This window comes from Orbicella faveolata, unplaced genomic scaffold, assembly GCF_042242905.1.
Source record: "Orbicella faveolata isolate gen_17 unplaced genomic scaffold, um_ofav_v1 contig_15, whole genome shotgun sequence".
In the NCBI taxonomy this organism is placed as follows: Eukaryota; Metazoa; Cnidaria; class Anthozoa; order Scleractinia; family Merulinidae; genus Orbicella; species Orbicella faveolata.
Genome location: NW_028301542.1, coordinates 11,394,687 through 11,413,967, shown reverse-complemented (window position 1 = coordinate 11,413,967; position 19,281 = coordinate 11,394,687). Strand labels below are relative to the sequence as shown.

Here is a 19,281-nt window from a genome sequence, read left to right as displayed (position 1 = left end):
TTTTTATGTCTGTAAAGGATATAACGTGGCTTTTGAACTCAGTTAGGTCTTCATGACGACCTTCGTTAAGTGGCACCCAAACGATTTCCTTGCGTAGTCCCTCGTTGCTTACACAACTGTCTTCTAAAGCGGTATAAAATGACACCAAACTCTAACGTGCGTTATCGTTTCAGCCCTTTTGGACGAAATTCATTCAGACCTTTTATGCGATAGCTGGATTCGGATATGGTGTGTCATATTCTCTTGGTCTGATGTACTGCCAAAAATGATCGGTCGACAAAATGGACAAAAATAACACTGAAGCTCATAGTCCTTGCGCAAAGTTTAACTATTTTCAATTGACTTATTCCTATAATTTGTATCACAATTGTTTGGACCTATAGTACCATGACATCAGAGGTCAAGAAAAGGACGAAAAAGACCAGAAAATGGTGTCACGTCTGCCACGATTTGATGATGATCTTTTTTAAGACTCTATTCACTATTTATTTTGAATGAATGCTATCCGTCTAGTTCAAAGAACGCTCCACTTATCATAGAAATCTAACTGGTAAATCACGCATCACGTGCTTGTAAAACAGCAAATCACGCATCACGTTATGATGTCCTGTCCCGCGTCACGCGGCTAATTTGGTCTCAATCACGCGTCACGCGTCACGCAAAACCCTTTGCCACCCTCTCGACGGGTATGCAATACGCATCAGAGATAACAGTGCTTGTAAGGAAATGCAGTGGGAAATAATTTTCAAATTTTCATATTCTGAACAATTTCTGAATAGCAAAGTTGAGAAACCAAACCGGCAAAGCATTGCATTGAACAAATTTGAGGAATGTAATTGTACTTTCTATACGTTTGTCAATAATTTTTTTCCGCGAAGGGGCGCGAACTTGTAAGCCTTGTATATCGGATTCCCGTACAAACACTGTAATTCCCGACGCTGTTGGCCTGAAGCCTACCCGTTCCAAAACCGTGATAAGGTTTATTATCATTATTATCAGATTATTAGCAAATCAACACAAACCTGGAGCAGAGAATACCTAGGGATAAGGGTTTGATTCTGTGGAACAGCGGTCGGAAATTGACAATAAGCCACTACATAAAGAGGACTCGACTGATGACCCAACAATGTGCAATGAATCAAAGTGACATCACAGATAAACTTTAAACTGATGTGACAACTCAAAATGTTCGTGTAGTGACACAAAATACCCGCATAAAAAATAACTTCCTTGCAGGAAAACTCCAAAGGTCAGTCTGGCGTTTTCAAGATCAAGATCGTGTTGAAATTTGGAATACTCTTTCTGAAAATGCTTCCTAAAGTAACCAATACAATACATGTAAGTGTTTTACTTACTATTTATTATAATTTTTGGCTACATATGCCGAGCATCCGGTCACACTTCCAACATTTGCGAATCGTGCCTAAAGCCCTGTCCACATTACGCCGGAGGAATTTGAAAACGGAGGTTCCACTTTGAAAACGCATCAAATGTTTTCCGTCCACACTACGCTGGAGGAATTTAAAAATGTAACAATCACCGGTCATTTTGGCAAGGGCGTAGCTGGGGGGGGGGGGTCCTGGGGTGCCCGTGACTCCCCCTTTTTAAGCCTTTTTAAGCAAACAACCTACAACAGGTGACGAAAACGCTAAGCTATGACAAGCTGGGAGTACCCTCATTTTGGCTCCGTGTGACCCCTGCTTTGAAACATCCTGGCTACGCCCCTGTTATATTTGAATTTGTGTTTGAGGAAAATTCGAACATCACATTATTATCGTCACGTCAATGTTTACGAAAAGCTCCATTTTCAAAAAGTCCCACTGTTGCTGCGTTTTCAAATTTCTCCTAACGGGGCCTGAAAGTCGCTATTCTCTTTCATCTATCTGACAAGCTTCGTTTTAACACAGTCCTACTTTTAATCAGCAATTACCTGTAAAAATTGTTCCACCCATCCTATATTCATGTTGAAATAAATGAAACTCAGTTATACATTTTCAGTATTCAATAATAAACCCCGAGACTTCATTAAAAATAATCTTGTTACACCGCCATAACACAGACAGAAATTATCAATGAAACTGCACAAAACCGTCCAATATCTAATTTGTTTTTGTTCCGCTTAGTTCTTCACTATTGCATCAACTTTATACAATTATCATGTGAAACAACAGATTTTTGTTCGGCACAGCAGTAATTAACTCAAGCCTCAATCTAAAAGTTAACTGTTTGAGGCTTAAGTATGGATTAGCGGTTTTAAAACGTAGAAAGCTGTATAATGCCACCAGCAGCAACTTTAATTGACTCTCACTTCAAAATAAAGAAGATTCCAAATCAAAAAACTGTTAAACATTGCAGCTTCGTCTGTGCCAAAAACACCGCTTTGACAATTTGTTGGTCGTTTTCAATTTATGGATTATAAATTATTTCAATAAATAGTAATTCTTTATTCAAGATATTTAAACAAGTGTATTGAACCTTCGACTTCCTTGTCCTTCACATGAAGGAATTGGCAACAAACAAGCACTTTTTCATGGACTCTCATAAAATAACCCCCACAGTCCGGCTATATTCCTTTTAACAGCGGTTCTCAATTTCTACTCCCGTTCTTCTTTTAGCAAGAGCGCTAAAAAGATCACTAACCGCAGATTACACAGTGACCGATAACTTTAATATGTAGCTCTCACCAAAAAATACCTTTTCTCCTGCAACTGAACCAAGATGTTTTGCCATCACCGAACTTCCTCCAAATAAATTTTCGGAGACGGCCAAAGTAAAATTATCGTTAAAAGTAGAAACCGAAAGTCAAAAATGATTAAACTGAAGTGGTTAGACCGTGGATTATAAGGCAAGATTTTTCACTATTACAGTTCTAATTGTAGAACATGCTAGCGAAAACCGTTAAGCTTGAAGGTAATTTGAACGTAACTTTCAACTTGCCGACGGAAAGAGCGTATATGACTTTCGAAACAATGGCTAATTTAGTTTTATTCAATAAATGACCAGCCAGTTTTCCTCTCAAAGGGAGTTCTTATTCATGTGCTTATGATTGACTACTGCAAGCTTTGTCAGTTATATGAAAAACCGGTCACCGGACAATGGACAGGTGGGCAAAAGAAATCATCAGACTCCGAAGTCGTGCTGGGAGGTTTTTCTTTACTATGTATTTTTGAAATTTTTAATGAGACTGAATTATTGTGCGGCAGAACCACGAGATTCCAAAAGGTCATTCAGGTATATAATCAAAACATAATGAACTTACCGGAAAATTACGATTGCGTTCTGTAATCTTACCGCGGTTATTGCAATGGCCACGAACTAAAAAAGATGATGATTGTAATAAGATTTTTTGGTATTCCAAAAAAAAATGATTACTTTAACATTTTCCACGGTCAATAAAAGTGATCTATCCCTGTTAACGTTCAGCCCAGAAACTCGCCCGAAATTTGAAAACCTTCTCAACTCATTTAAATATAAACTCGCGGGTTGAACAAGAAAACACTGTGTATCAATTGTCAGCATTTGAAACGTTCACCGGATTTGATGTTGAAAATATTCACTTAATAAGAAAGGTAGGAGTTATTCATTATATGACCGTGGATGGCATTAAAAGCAAACATAAGTCGATCAAGGAGGAAGATTTCAAAGATGCCTTGGTTAATTGAATATAGATTGACAGTCAGGCCAAATGAATGCTGATGTTTGGTTAATGTTGTTTTAAAGCTCATGAGTCCTGACACATTTCTAGCAGGTGAAGTGTTACTAACAAGATACTCAAAGTATAAAGACACATTGCTTATTACAAACATATATCGCTTGTCAATTTTTTTTTTTCTGGGATAAAGGAGCAAGGTCAACCACAATAAATTTTCCACCATGCTTTTTAGTCACGAATACATAGGACTTCCTTTCTTTAAGTACATTTAATTTCGGATTTTGTTGCAGATTTTTAATAATCTTTTCCAGATTCAATCATTTCCATTTTACGCACTAGTAATATTGGTAAGTATTATATTCTCACCAATATAGCGTTGTGATTATTTAAAGACCTTTGTTCAGACGCAATAGGGGATAAACCTATTCAAGAACAATGTTTTTGACAAAAGCTTCTTACAACACAGAACAACGTCTAGCATTGTTTTGTAGAATCATTTACCTTCTAAAAGGAATATTCGTTACTTCTTAGAATTTGGAAAATACATTCAGCGCTTAATGGAATATAACGGCTTAAAGCGCGAAATAGCGGATATTGCTTGCTAAACAAACAAAAAGTAATTCATCAAGGGGCGCGCGGAAATCCAAACAACCCCAACGAATATTTGCCGTTAAAACTATCACAGATTTTCTTTAAATGGAATTGTGGTAATCAATAACAGAAAAAGACCTTTTTTCAAATAAAACGATGGCTCAAAAAAGCCGTGCCTTTAAGCGATTCCAAACAACATTAAGAAAATTAGGAGACAAACTCTGCGACTTCTAATCAAAAATCCCTTTTGTTAAAGTACTGTTTTCAAAACAATACTTCGTGTTAATAAATCCATCTAACGAAGTTGCCACAGCATTCAATATGTGGCCGATAGAATCAAGCAGCCTTTTTGTTTAACATTGTTAGATCTGAAGGTGAAACCTAACTTTGTTGGACCTAAAACCACTGCTACAATCATCAGGAGCTCCAAAGCTTTTTTGGAATGTTTCCCCACGTATTCCGCCCCAAGAAAAGTAATTAACTGTACGAATAAGCAATGTTTAGATATTTACATTGAAGTTTTCTGTTAAAAGCAGATGGCTTATTCAGTCTTCCTATCATTTCTCAACGGGAGTGGCAACCATGGGAAAACTCGAATAAGGAGGTGTTTTACAGAATTTCATTTACCGGCGCCAAGGTCTCATTTCCCGGAGGCTGAGTTCCGGAACCAGGGTATAAAAGCCCTCAAACGTAGTTAAATATCACAGATATTCACCTACAGGTCTGCGAGATTGTGAGCTTTTGATTATAGCAATCTAAAACGTAAGTAAATTTTCTGATATTTAAAAATGTTTTCTTAAATCAAGATGTTCTGGTTCTCGCACTATAACTACATTTTAAATTAACATTTCACGGTAGTTCATTTTTACCAGGAATCTTAATTTGTGGCGATTTACTGAAACTGTACATTTCGGTTGATTTAAGTTTATCATGACCTATCAGTGGCATTATATTGTGTTGCGGATCGGCGATAACACAATAATATCGGTGGAGTAGAGTATCAAAGATAGCTGCATGTGTAGACTTCATCATTGTTCAAGGTTTCATCCCTTTTTCCCTGGGAAACATTTCAAAATGCTTCTTGCAAGGTTTCCTGTGAAATCAATTTGACTTGTTAACAACGTTTTCCTTTACTAAACTTAAAATACTTCTTTAGTAAGCTTAAAATACTTACTTAAATATTAGCGCTATTTTTGTGAAACGAGGGCTGACTTCATTACGCCTCACTTACAGCACTAGACTTAATACCAATTGAATGCAGCCATTTATCATTTCTTTGCTTCAGTGTTGCAATGTTGTTGACCCGTACTTAAGTTGAGGAGCAATATTCACTTCTATTTTACTGTATTATCTATTTCTATTTTCCTGTACAATGAGATTAGAGCAGATCTTGAAGATAACATAAATGCCAAATTAAAAGCCCTTGGTTTGTGGTTTGTAATAATTTTGTACTTCTAGGAATTCTGCGTTTTGAAATAATATGAAACCCAAAATGACACAAAGATAAACAGGACTGACGATAACTTTATTCCATGGTGCCCAAACAATTTTTTCCTCTCCTCAAAATATTGGGCGTTTGACGTATGCCAAGAACAACCGATCAGATTATTCCTTCTAACTTACCACCCACGCAAGGGAACGCATGTATATTTCATAGAGAAAAAGAAGATTATTGGTAGCTTTTTTAAGGAGCTAAAGGGCTAAAGGGACTTAACGGACTCTTTGAACTTAAGGGACTCTTTCAACTTCAGTAGGAATAAAATGCACACTGCGGCTTGTTAACGTTTGCAATGAAAACCTTTTTCTTTACTAGCTCGATTTTGTTATTGTTCGCAGATTTCAGGCGACGTCTGTGTGCTAATCGTTTGTTCTATGTTCCTGGTTCGTTGGTACCACGTACATTAAATTTACTAGTAATTAAGTTTACGCTCACTTCAGAAGACGTATTTTAAAGCATACGAAACGTCAAAATTTGAAATCAAACTTTTTACGAGATGCCCTGTTTTTGTCACTTCAGTGTGCCTTGATAGGAAGAGTAGGAGCGATGGCAAAGAAACATTTACGCTTATACTTGTCACAACACGTCATGTCCTAACGCATAGTTTGTAAATGAAGTTCAGCACACTGGTGAAATCTCACATTATTTCAGCTAATGGGCAGAAAGACGTTTTGTCCGCGACAATGTTTAAAAGCTCGTGATCGCCGAGGCAAAGTTAAGAAGGAGAGGGGAGGGTGGTTAGTTATTTATAAACTATTTCATGGTGAGTTGTTTACCATACCGTTATTCAACTAAAGCAGTATATCTTAATCATCAGGTTAACATGAATCAGCTTAAATTGATCCTTCTAATCGGCTGCCTAACTTCTTTCTTGTTCGCCGAACTGGCCAACGCACACTTTCGTCTCGGCCGGGGAATGGAGCGAGGCGGCGCACTGCCCCTGGATGAAAGGAGGACCGCCCCGCTAGATGAAAGGTTCGAGGACGCTCGCGCTGAAGCCAAGAGAGAAATGCTCTTACAACGCCTGGAAAATCTATTAGATAAGTATGAAGCAAGAGTGAGGCGAAGCGAAGAAACAGAGAATTAACCAAAGGTAAGTGCAATGTAACAAGTAGTACGATATTTTAATATGGTATCGCTTTGCTTGCAAATTGCAAATTTTGTAGTGCTTTCAGATTAAAAGTATCGCGTTAACAATTTTTGTTCTCTGTTTCAGTTGTAATTGTTTAAGAATGACAATTGTAATTGAATTGCAAGTAAAGTAAACGACCCATTATTTCATTTATTCATTCGTAGTTTCAATTTTATTTTTCAGGGCCGCAGGCGGTAAACACGGATTGTTATAAGAACTGAACAATAAATTTCCCGACAGAGATATGGAATACTCGAGATATTTCATGTCCAGTTGAATGTGTAATATATAAAATAACGTCACTTCCCTAATTCCGCGCCTAATTCTGTAAAGTTTTAAGCTTAAACTAGATAACATTAGTTAATAATGTAAAAAGTCGCCTTTCTTGACCATTATCTGTAAAAGCTTAAGTTATCACTGTTGTTGTTTGCCAATAATTTCTTTACGTAGTTCAAAATTCTTGAGTCGTCACTTTTCAATATTATGGACAATAAAGTACTTAAGATCATTCGAAGTCCGGTTTAGTCTCTGTCTTTGCGTCACCTTTCACTTAGCTTTCATTTAGAAATGCTTGAAATACTGCGAAGAAGTTTTGGGGATTGCGATCGAGCGAATTTCATAGTTTCTGGAAAACATGTAAATAGAGTTCACCGTTACTACTATTTTGCAAAAAAACATTATTGCTTTCACAAAGTTTCACAATGGTTTGCAACTACTCAGTAACCGGGGCCACTCAAGAGTTTTCAACCAATCACAGCACGATTGTAAACAACTCAAACAACTCGGAGAACGAATCATTTTAGTCTTGTGATTAGAACTTAAACAAACTCGCACAAAAAAATGCTCTGATTGGTCGAAAACTCTCAGGTGGCCCGGTTGAAGTCGTCGCACTGTAAATATATAGCTGAAGGCATGGGGGTTATAATGGCTGGTTAGCTTTAAGAGAAAGGCATTTTGACGAAGTATAACGGTTTCTGAACATGCGTAAAGAGATAAGCCGCTGTGACTTCTGCTGGCTCAACTTCCAATTCCCCCTAGAGAGCTAACCAAAAGTCTAAACCTCGGATAATGCATCTCTAACTTTCCGACTGGTTGACTGAATCGCAGTTACCACTCATTATATCTGTGTTTGACAGTATATGGAAAATGAGTGCGGCACGTGTCGCTTTTAGTTAAGGGGGTATGATACCCTAAAATATGGCGATGTTCATGAAAAATTCAATTTCTTGGAAATACAAGACTTAAGACCCTTGAGGACTTGTCAAAAACATTTTGAAACGATCTTGCCGAATTTCCTTCCAGATGAGTGTGAAATTTAAGGAAAGTACACAGTGGTATAAGTTTTTTCACGTAGCAACGGCCATAGCAACGACTGTTTACTATAAGAACGTGACCAAAAATATAGATTATTTTTAACATATATGAACGAAACCATTTAAAAAAAAACTTTTAAGACATGCACAACTCGATTGGTATAATTATTTGTGAAAAGCTTTGCCTCAAATTGCCATCACAGGCTCATTCATTTCCCCTATGAAAAGGAATATTTCCCACAACCGCGGTAACTTTTTACAAAATAGAACAACCATTGCACCCCCTCCCCCGAGATCCAATCTGCACCCCCGCGCTATTTGTAGCTCGTTAAATGCTTAATACTTCGTGTAAGAAACTTTAAGTGCATTTTTCTCAAAAGTTTACTTTTGTACCGACTGACTTCGCGCCAACATTTCTACTTTGCAAGGTTTTTAAGTAGAATTCCCGAAACTTGGGCTGATCAAAGACCAATAGTGTCGTGATGTCATAAACCAAAAAAAATCGTAACATTTTAAGGTCTGTCACGTGACATGAGATGATTTGTCCACTGGGTGTGGTAAAAAATAAGGTTATTTCCAAATAAAGCTGTAAAAAGCACTGAAAATAAGAGTTAAATGTCAAAACTTAGGTTTATTGCATAGAACAAAACAGAAACTTACATGATATGCTTATTTGACAATCAAATCTTGATTTGTAAAAGAGCAGGAAGTGTTGGCGTCAATACTATAAAACACTACCTCAAAAGGCTGTGGCTGGTTTCCATAGCAACCATTTTGAGTAAAACTCTACAAATCTAATTTCTCTTCTTGAGCGCAATACAGGGGCGGGGGAGAACACTCTGCGACGCCTGGCACTTTTTGTGTATCTGAATCATCCAACAAAAAATGACGTCACATCCGGTAAAAAAAAGAGCGCTGAGCGGCAAAATCAAATTTGAACATGACATAATCGTTCTCTCAGTAAGTAAAATGGTAATATTTTGCAATCGGCCGCATATTTTTAACGTTTTATTTGGCCACGATAAACAAAATTTTGTCTTCTTCCTCGTCATATCAGTTTGTTTGAAGGACAGGGTAATTATTTATTCAAAAACACGCTGTTTTGAAGGCGTGTTTTTTACGAAATGTCGCCATTTCTTCCTCGCTGAATTCCACAGGAGTCATCGTTTGTGAGGAAATAATGAATTCTAGGTAAGTTGCACTCAATTCAAATATCCTATTCTCTTAGGTAGGCATTACACTAAGAAAAATGCACAATGACAGGTTTCTAGACATGGGGGAACCTTATTAACAGAAGCGCATTTTTTAAAATTTACTGTTGCCAAACACTCGAGAGTACTTGAGTGCTGTTAATCGTATCACTGCAAAAATAGACCCACACACATAACGCGCTTTGCAGAACTTTCTTGCCGATCGACACTAACACAAACTCGTGTGTTTGCTCATGACTCAAACTGATGCCATAAAATATGTTACGATTGGTTAAGAACCTTAAACAAGATATGTTTTCCCTAAGCAATCCCTTAACTGATAAACGCTTCGTTACAGGCAGGCCGTGAACCCCTTTAAAAAAGCAAGAGGATTAGTTTTAACGGCGATTAAGTAATTTGGGGGGTCAAAGGGGGGTAAAAGGTCCCGGTGAGAGCTACTGTTGCCACTAGGTAGCTCTCGTAAGTGCTGAGAAACGCCCACCGTCTCAAAAAGGCTCTGCCAGCAAGTCATATATCACACCTCCACGTTTGGTGACCCTGGTAATACGATGTAGCTGAGTGACAATGGCGAAAGGCGAGCTTCCAGCGCCTTTAAATATCTGGTACCCGTGGCTAGGGGAAGGACACCCCGACAGAAAATCCCTGGTCCTCCAGGTTGGGGGTTGGGCATGGGGCCAATCACCCCATCCCGTAAAAGCAAGGGGATTACGGAAACCGGAAATTGATGTCAAGGCCACTCTTTTGAGTGTACCGATAACTACCAAGGAGCGAGATCAGCGGCCTGCTATCTTACGGGAGACGACTCCGTCATCCTGATGGACAGCAGTGAGAACTGTGGAGAAGGAACGCGCTGAGCTGGGACTTACATCGTGGGCCGCAGCAGCAGCTGTGGCCAAGAATAGGGACAGATGGCGAGCATTGATCTCCGGCCCTATCCCCCACTCGGGGGCAAGGAACTAAGCAAGTAATTTGGACATGTCGTGGTTTTTTCTCATTTATAATCTAATTTATTTTTCCGTTTCAACAGTGTTTGACGTCAGCAGCGTTAAGTTCCAATACCCCCCCCCCCCCCCCAACTGAGGTCAAGCATGCACCTTTAATTTCTTCAAACCCTCTCATTTGCCCTGTTTGCAGACCAAGTTCCTCATCTATTAATCCCTGTCATATCGGCAACCCATTTTGAAAGGTTACTAAAAAATTGTACATTATATTTCAGTGTGCTTTCTCTTTGTAATCTTACATCGAGATATTTCAATCCCTAAGGAAACGAGAGAACACTAGCAATACTGACAATTTTCAGTAATTCATCACTTTCAATATGCCATCTAAACAAATTGTTCGTAAACAGTAGTGAAATTTCATGCCCCTACACCTAGCCATAAAAGGAAGTCTGGGAACAGGCAATAGCAACAGTGACACTGCCAGGCTGGTGAATTTTACAAGCTAATGAACTCATGTCTAACAATGATGGGTGATGATGAAGCATGGTGCAGTGAAACTGAAGAATCAGACTGTGAGTGACAGTGATAGAGTCAGTGTCGTGAGGGTGATGCTAGTGTCTGTGAACTGGGACCAGACCTGCAAAGAAAAGGTTTTGTACTAGAAATTGACAGAGAGCAACAAGTTTGTGCTAAAAACTGAAGAAGCTGGCTCAGACCAGTCTTAAAGCCAGCATCTACTTACAGTACTTGTCAAGAGCTCCTGACTTGTGTATGTGGGAAGGCTCTCTGTAACGACCTATATGGGGAGGCTCAGCTCAAGATGAGTACCTTTTTCAGGCTTCAGGTATAAACTTAATGATAGGGATTTCACAAGTTGAGGTGTATGAAAGGGTAGGAAAATCTGTCACTTAGGGATTCCATTCTTCTGGTTCTAAAATGTTGTTGAAAAGCCCTCATTTACTCTCCTCAGCCAGAATGAAGAGATTCTATAATATTATTTATTAACTTCTTTCCAAGGGAATAGAAAAGGGATGCAGTATTCTTAAATAGGTTTGTTAAAGGGATACATTTACCCTTTTGCAATGTAAGGTCGGCAAAAGAGGTGCCATTTCTATCAAAATAGTACAAATGTATACAAAAGGGTAAGGGGTAATGGACCTTGAGATAAGGCCTTTCCATTTAAAACTTTGTAGAATACCCCTCCCAGCTTGTGAAACAAAGATGTTCAAATTATTGTTTTGTGAAAAAAGGCAATTATTAAAAAACAAAACAGTGCCAAGAGATTAAGTGATTGTCAATGCAAGTTTCCATTTGTATTTTGAATTAGAATGGGTATGACATGATCCTCAAGTATACTATGCAGCTTGACAGAGAGGCCCAAACTGATGATGAAAACATATGTTTTAACACTTAAAATTCTATTTTTGCTTCTTCCCTTGTACCTTGTGATCTTTGTAGGGAAATTCTGAAAAGGTCCCCACCCCCCCACCCCCCCCCCAAAAAAAATTCAAATTTTATATACAAATCACTTTTTTATCTTGAAAATGGTCTCAGAGACAACAAAACATTTTTATGGCTAGCTAAACTACTTATTAGCAAAATAAAAATGTTAAAGGAAAAAATGAACAGGAAGAACCAACAAATTAACTTTTTTTTTCCTCAGAAGAGCTACTACTTGTATATTTTTTTAACTTACATGTAGGTCAACATAATTTGTTTTCACAATTTACCACAAAAGAAAACACCACAGAAAGGAGAACTATAGTTGTGGCATCTGAGCTACATTTTTAAATGGAAACATTTCCCATAAAAAATTTCCAAATTATATTCTTACCAGTACAACAAAAATACCAACTATATTTTGCAACGAAGTATACTTAATTAATAAAACTGATGTAGTGAAATTTTCTATTTAATTTTTGTACACCTGATCTTACAGAGTGCAACCTTTGGTTTAACTGGTTCACTTTACCGTTAAGGAATAATTAAATAAATCACACCAGAGTGGCTTTGTATCTTTATTATAATTCTCATTATCAGTAGAGAAATCACACTTGTACACTGGTCCACTGATCAATACTCTTACATGTATGTTAAACATGGGAAAGCAGGTTGCATCATCTAATCATAACATTGTATGCCTGTGTGGGGTGTATATGCCAGGAGGTAACCACCTAAGAAAAGACAAACATGAATTATGTCATATTTGTTTCAATGACTCACCCTAAGTGGGTATTATGCTCATTACCACCTTAATAAACAAGATATATTAAAGTACAATTTTAAACTGTGCTTTAAACTTTTCAAACCTACAGTTTGTTTTCACTTTCAGAGAGGTTCTTAAATTCACAAGCACACCACCCACCCCCCTCAGCCCCAATTCCTACTCTCCCATAGCCAGGATCCCATTTCAACCCTCCAATAAATCAGTAATTTTTTTTCTAATTTTGGTCTGACTTAGATTCATCTCCACTCAGCCATCAAAGCAATGGTGGTAGATTTCTGCATATTTGTTGGTCTAGTTCACTATTGTTCTCAGATTCCCACCTCCCTTTTGACAGAATTAAATTCCATTAAAAAATAAACTACAGTAGTTTAATCAAATTAATGCAGAGGCAAACATTGAACCAGAAAATACTATAATTTTGGTATGAATGATACCAAAGTAAAACTTACATAATTAATATCACATCTTTTCTATTGTAATTTAAGACAGTGCAGCTACTAATAGATTGACCACAAAAACCTAAAAACATGACTTTAGAAACACAGGTAAGTGAAAATATTGCCAGTTTTGCTTTTGCCACCAACCACTCTGCTTTTAAAAAAAAATACATGGAAGATAATGACAAAGCAATAACAAAACCAGCCAACCAACCTTTGGCAATTCAATAAACACACCAAATTCCCCTGCAAAATTCTCTTCAACACCTTACAGTACATGTAAATGTCAGCAGCATAAATTCAACTCAATGATTTGGCATGCTACTATCATCAAATGTTTACCCCTTGATTCGGAATTTTTAGGAGTATCAAATAGAATTCCACTATAGATTACAAATGCTGTTTACCTTAACAAATATTTGCATTAATTCTGGAGATATTTAAGTTTAAAATGTGTAAAATATATGCAAATGAGAGGACTGATGATGTCATACACCAAACCCAATATTACATCAAGTGCAGACCATATATACAACACAGATCATTGAAACTTGGTAGCCTTATAGTTCTACAGGCAACACACTAATATGGCTATAAAAATATGTTCCCAATTGGCAACTCAATCTTTTCCAGTCCCCTCTAACCCAATTTCAATAATGCAGTGATTTTCAGCTTGAAAAACATTAATCAAGGCCATGAGGTGGCCAGAAAAGCCTAGAATATCAGGGAAGGTCTGAAATGCAGTCTGTTGCCATGGTAACAAAACTGTTAAGCTCATATTATGTAGCACATCTGCAAATTGCATCGTAATAGCACTGTCCCCACTGGAGCCCATGGTTCAGTAGTTTACTTGGACAATAAATTTCATAACTTTCCTGGGGGACAGGATGATCTAAATGGTATGTGGGAGACTCCCAGAATATTTGCAAGAATGTATGACTATCTCTTCACAGGTATTCATTAATAAATAAATAAATATATATATAAATAGACACTAACACTACTAACATGTTTGAGTTTGGAAACTATAAATTATATATTTTTAGTTTATGATATTTTGAAAAATTCCCCTCTCCCATCTAACATGCTGATCTTCTTTAATTTCGTACTTGAAATTGATAACAAGGACGCTACACCTTGGCAACTCGTTGGCCAGGATATATTGCACAGTCTTCACATCAGATAATGGGTCTGTACATATTATTTATGTATTTATTAAACAGAGATTTCCCCATCCCATCCCTATGGAAATTCCAATTTTTATTAATACTTTTCTTTAAAAAGTTTGGCTTTTGAGACCCTTCCCATCCCTAGAATTTCCAATAATCTCCTTGGGGTGGGTATGGACATTTTCTAGAACCACACAATAAAACAAATAAACAAACTTTAAGATAAAATGTTGAAGTATAAGTCAGTGGGACATATATACATTGATCAACTTATAAAGACATCATTGATCATTGCAATGTACTATACACAACTTAAGCAAAGGTGAAATTATAGCCTGAAAAAAAAATTAGGTGTGAACTGGATTCTAACCCATGACCTCTGTGATACCGGTGTGATAACTTAATTAATTAAAGTTCTATGCTACAACATACCAAGCTGCTAATTTATTATGAAGTGACACAGCTAAAGGAGAGTTGTAAAGAAATCAACTTTTTTGTGAATTCTAAGATCAATATGAGTCTTCTAAATTTAACATTATTATACCTAACAAAAGACATACAGTAGGGCACTGCACTGTGTGCTCTCCCTACACAATCTTCCAGGCAGGATAGTAATACGTATACATGTACTTTTTTTTTGTTTGGAATATACTGTTACTGCATGGTCATACAAGAGGTACTAGTTGCTGCTGAGTAGTCTTAAAATAAGTCAACTAAGTGTGACAAAATATAATGTATATTAAATCTGCACCAGTTCAGTACAATTTAATACCAAATTTTAATCAGCCGCAAAAAAAAATTGTTAGCACCAGATATTACATGTACTTTGTGAAGGCTTCTGGAGGGGTTATACTTTTATAAAGTACCTGGCAGCAAGTACTATTTTGATTTACTAAAGCAAGACTGTAGTAACTGCTAAGAAAATGTGTTTTGTACATCCTAGAAAAATTGGGTGGGGGTCAGTGCAGCCCTCTTCACAAAAGTTAAACTCTTAACCTATTTATGACCATAATCTGTGATTTTCCCTACCCATTTATGACTGTTGCGACTGCTACAGTTGCCCTAAACATAAGTTTTGAAGGACTTTTGTTGATGGTCTTATCAATAATGATGAAAATTGAGGTAGCTTATTCTAAAAAACATAACAAATTAAAGACTAGAGGGCAAAAGCCTTACCCTAGAGTATTTATGACCAAAAGACATATATGCATGGGACTTCACTAACAAAATGATGCCTGTTGCTTGCTGTAAATTGTATATAAATTACTCCTACAATGTGCCAGAATTCTGTTAATCTGGTCACCAACAGGTCACAAAAATCTGACTGTATAATTAATAAATAAGAAAATGACCAACTGAGCTTTTGTTTGAGCCAGAATAGAGTGGCCATAATAACTAGGTGGCTGTGTTAATGGGGGTGGCTGTATGGTGAGGTACATTCCACAGTAGTGATAAAGATGACACTCTCAAACACCAGTACCCATAAAGAGTTTGGACAGTATATTTCGCATAATCAGTTGGAAGAGGAAGAGGGAAAATGGAAATAAAATAGAATGGCTCTTGTGTACCAGAGACAACCCTTTCCCCGAGTTACCCTGACAGAGCTAACTTTTCACTTATTTCTTTGCAAAATTCAACCAACCGTTTACACGAGGATGACGAACCAGACTTGGGGGTGAGACAATTCAGGTGGGCAAGTTGACTCACCTTGGCAGCTAAAGTAACCAACAACTTTTCTTTGAGTATACATTAACACTTTGGCTCACCTAACTGGAACAACTCTCGGCATGGCGAGTGTCACGTAATGCCTAGATTTAAGATTTAAAGCAGCAATTTGTATCAAAGAAGAGAAAATTAACTCAGCAAAACCCACTCTGATCAAATGAGTGAGGGAAACTTAAACAAAGAGGGGTACTTGCACATTTGATTATTCAATAAGAGTTACGAATAATCATGCAGGGTCAACTTTTACTCGGCCTACATGGGCTACATTTTCTCATACAAACACTTGATAAAGTTGCCTCAGGGGGAAGGTTATCCTGGGTACCCGAGACCATACAAATGGGACCTGTGTTGCCTTAAAGAACACCCCCACGATTTTCAAAGGGGAAGGTCCATAAACAGGACCTTAACTTAGGGCAGCTTCAATGGCAGATTCCCTCTGATGGCTTGGATTTGAATGATTGATTTAATTACTTTTAAAGAGGACTAGAACTTAAAAATCTTGCTCGAATTTCGATCCAGCGAGGCATAAGTTTCCATGCGGTGAATCAAGTTTTTACTGGGCGTTTTAAAAGCACTCGCCAAAGAGAAAGAGACTGATGACCCCAAACTACCGATACATATGAAGAAGCTAGTCATAAAAGGGGATAAGTGACGATTTTGGTTGCTTTTCTTTCTTCTTCTTCCAAATTAGCTGAATTTTTGCATGTGGTCTTCAATGTAATAGAAAAACGTGGTTCTGTATTTTTGTCGCTGGTTTTTGCTCTGTTTTAGAGTTAAAACGTAGGCAAAAAACTTGGCTTTTCCTAGCCTTGTCTTTGGGAGTTTATTTGTTGAACAGCAAACAGGCAGACTGTTTATAGTGTATGAAGTGAAAACCAAATCCCACAGCATATAGAGCGGAAATCTGGGAACGGATTGTTTACACCGGTTATTGTGACGTGAACACAACACGTGAATCGATCGAGCGTCAAACGAAATGCCATCATACAAAAACGAGATGTGCCGTATTAGAGCTCTGTCAACTAATATCTTAAGCATTGTTTTAAAGTACCTTGTATGCCTGTCTGGTGGTTGAGAGGCATCATAAAGCCTCGATAGACCCGTAAGTCATCAGCACGTTTTAAAGAATCAAAATGTGTTCTGAAACTTCGAAGGCAGCTGATATACCGTAATCGTGTTATCGGCGTTCGAAGTCAGATCGAGCCAGGTAGCAAAGTCCAAGAGCAGTTCTTGCCCAAAACAAATACCCTCTGGTGAGTTGTGGCCCATTTGCCAAGCGTTGCTAGCGTCAAAGTTTGGAAAGCGAGAACTGGTTTTAGAGTGATAAAATTTGTCTTGTATCGACCGTCATGTTTTCCCGCGCACGAGGTGTAAAGACCCTTCCCGGCATGCATTGCGATTACGTTCTGCGGACGTTTCTCGAACTGGTAACTAGATTCAAACATAATAATGGCCAGCCAGGGGCGGGGGAGAACACTCTGCGACGCCTGGCACTTTTTGTGTATCTGAATCATCCAACAAAAAATGACGTCACATCCGGTGAAAAAGTGCGCTGAGCGGCGAAATCAAATTTGAATATGGCATAATCGTTCTCTCAGTAAGTAAAATGGCAATATTTTGCAATCGGCCGGATATTTTTAACGTTTTATTTGGCCACGATAAACAAAATTTTGTCTTCTTTCTCGTCATATCGGTTTGTTTGAAGGACAGGGTGATTATTTATTCAAAAACACGCTGTTTTGAAGGCGGTTTTTTTACGAAATGTCGCCATTTTTTCCTCGCTGAATTCCACAGGAGTCATCGTTTGTGCGGAAATAATGAATTCTAGGTAAGTTGCACTCAATTCAAATATCCTATTCTCTTACGTAAGCATCTAACTAAGAAAAATGCACAATGACAGGTTTCTAGACATGGGGGAACCTTATTAACAGAAGCGCATTTTTTAAAATTTACTGTTGCCAAACACTCGAGAGTATTTTGAGTGCTGTTAATCGTATCACTGCAAGAATAGACCCACACACATAACGCGCTTTGCAGAACTTTCTTGCCGATCAACACTAACACAAACTCATGTGTTTGCTCATGACTCAAACTGATGCCATAAAATATGTTACGATTGGTTAAGAACCTTAAACAAGATATGTTTTCCCTAAGCAATCCCTTAATTAATAAACGCTTCGTTACAGGCAGACCGTGAACCCTTAAAAAAAGCAAGAGGATTAGTTTTACCGGCGATTAAGTAATTTGGACATGTCGTGGTTTTTCCTCATTTATAATCAAATTTATTTTTCCGTTTCAACAGTGTTAAACGTCAGCAACACTAAGTTCCAATACCCCCCCCCCCCCCCACCCTCCACTGAGGTCCGGCATGTACCTTTTAGTTCTTCAAACCCTCTCATTTGCCCTGTTTGCAGACCAAGTTCCTTATTTATTAATCCCTGTCATATTGGCAACCTATTTCGAAAGGTTACTAAAAAATTGTGCATTATATTTCAGTGTGCTTTCTCTATGTAATCTTACATCAAGATATTTCAATCCCTAAGGGAATGAGAGAACACTACCAATACTGACAATTTTCAGTAATTCATCACTCTTTCAATATGCCATCTAAACAAATTGTTCATAAACAGTAGTGAAATTTCATGCCCCTACATCTAGTCATAAAAGGAAGTCTGGGAACAGGCAATAGCAACAGTGACACTACCAGGCTGGTGAATTTTACAAGCTAATGAACTCATGTCTAACAATGATGAGTGATGATGAAGCATGGTGCAGTGAAACTGAAGAATCAGACTGTGAGTGACATTGATAGAGTCAGTGTCGTGAGGGTGATGCTAGTGTCTGTGAACTTGGATCAGATCAGCAAAGAAAAGGTTTCCTACTAGAAATTTACAGAGAGTAACAAGTTTGTGCTAAAAAACTGAAGAAGCTGGCTCAGACCAGTCTAGAGGCCAGCTTCATCACTACTTACAGTACTTGTCAAGAGTTCCTGACTTGTGTATGTGGGAAGGCTCTCTGTAATGACCTATATGGGGAGACTCAGCTCAAGATGAGTACCTTTTTCAGGCTTCAGGTATAAAATGATAGGTATTTCACAAGTTGAGGTGCATGAAAGGGTAGGAAAATCTGTCATTTAGGGATTCCATTCTTCTGGTTCTAAATGTTGGTGAAAAGCTCTCATTTACTCTACTCAGCCAGAATGGGGAGATTCTATAATACTGTTTATTAACTTCTTTCCAAGGGAATAGAAAAGGGATGCAGTATTCTTAAATAGATTTGTTAAAGGGGTACATTTACCCTTTTGCAATGTCAGGTCGACAAAAGAGGTGCCATTTCTATGAAAATGGTACAAATGTATACAAAAGGGTAAGGGGTATTGGACCTT

General features: G+C 37.8%; 2 long non-coding RNA genes across 3 annotated transcripts; one reads left to right on the top strand and one right to left on the bottom strand.

The window, feature by feature from the left end:
* Positions 1 to 4,855: 4,855 nt before the first annotated feature.
* Positions 4,856 to 7,387, top strand: LOC110060688 (uncharacterized). Its single transcript, XR_002297904.2, has 3 exons — positions 4,856 to 5,005; positions 6,559 to 6,834; positions 7,057 to 7,387. It is a non-coding gene; the product is annotated as an uncharacterized LOC110060688 (long non-coding RNA).
* Positions 7,388 to 12,343: 4,956 nt separating this feature from the next.
* LOC149113531 (uncharacterized) lies at positions 12,344 to 18,232 on the bottom strand. 2 transcript variants are annotated; one of them, XR_016206839.1, is made up of 3 exons: positions 16,948 to 18,232; positions 15,879 to 15,979; positions 12,344 to 12,512 (listed from the first exon to the last, which is right to left on the bottom strand). It is a non-coding gene; the product is annotated as an uncharacterized LOC149113531 (long non-coding RNA). The 2 variants fall into 2 exon arrangements; XR_016206838.1 differs by lacking the exon at positions 16,948 to 18,232 and having other exon boundaries at positions 15,879 to 16,941.
* Positions 18,233 to 19,281: the final 1,049 nt, after the last annotated feature.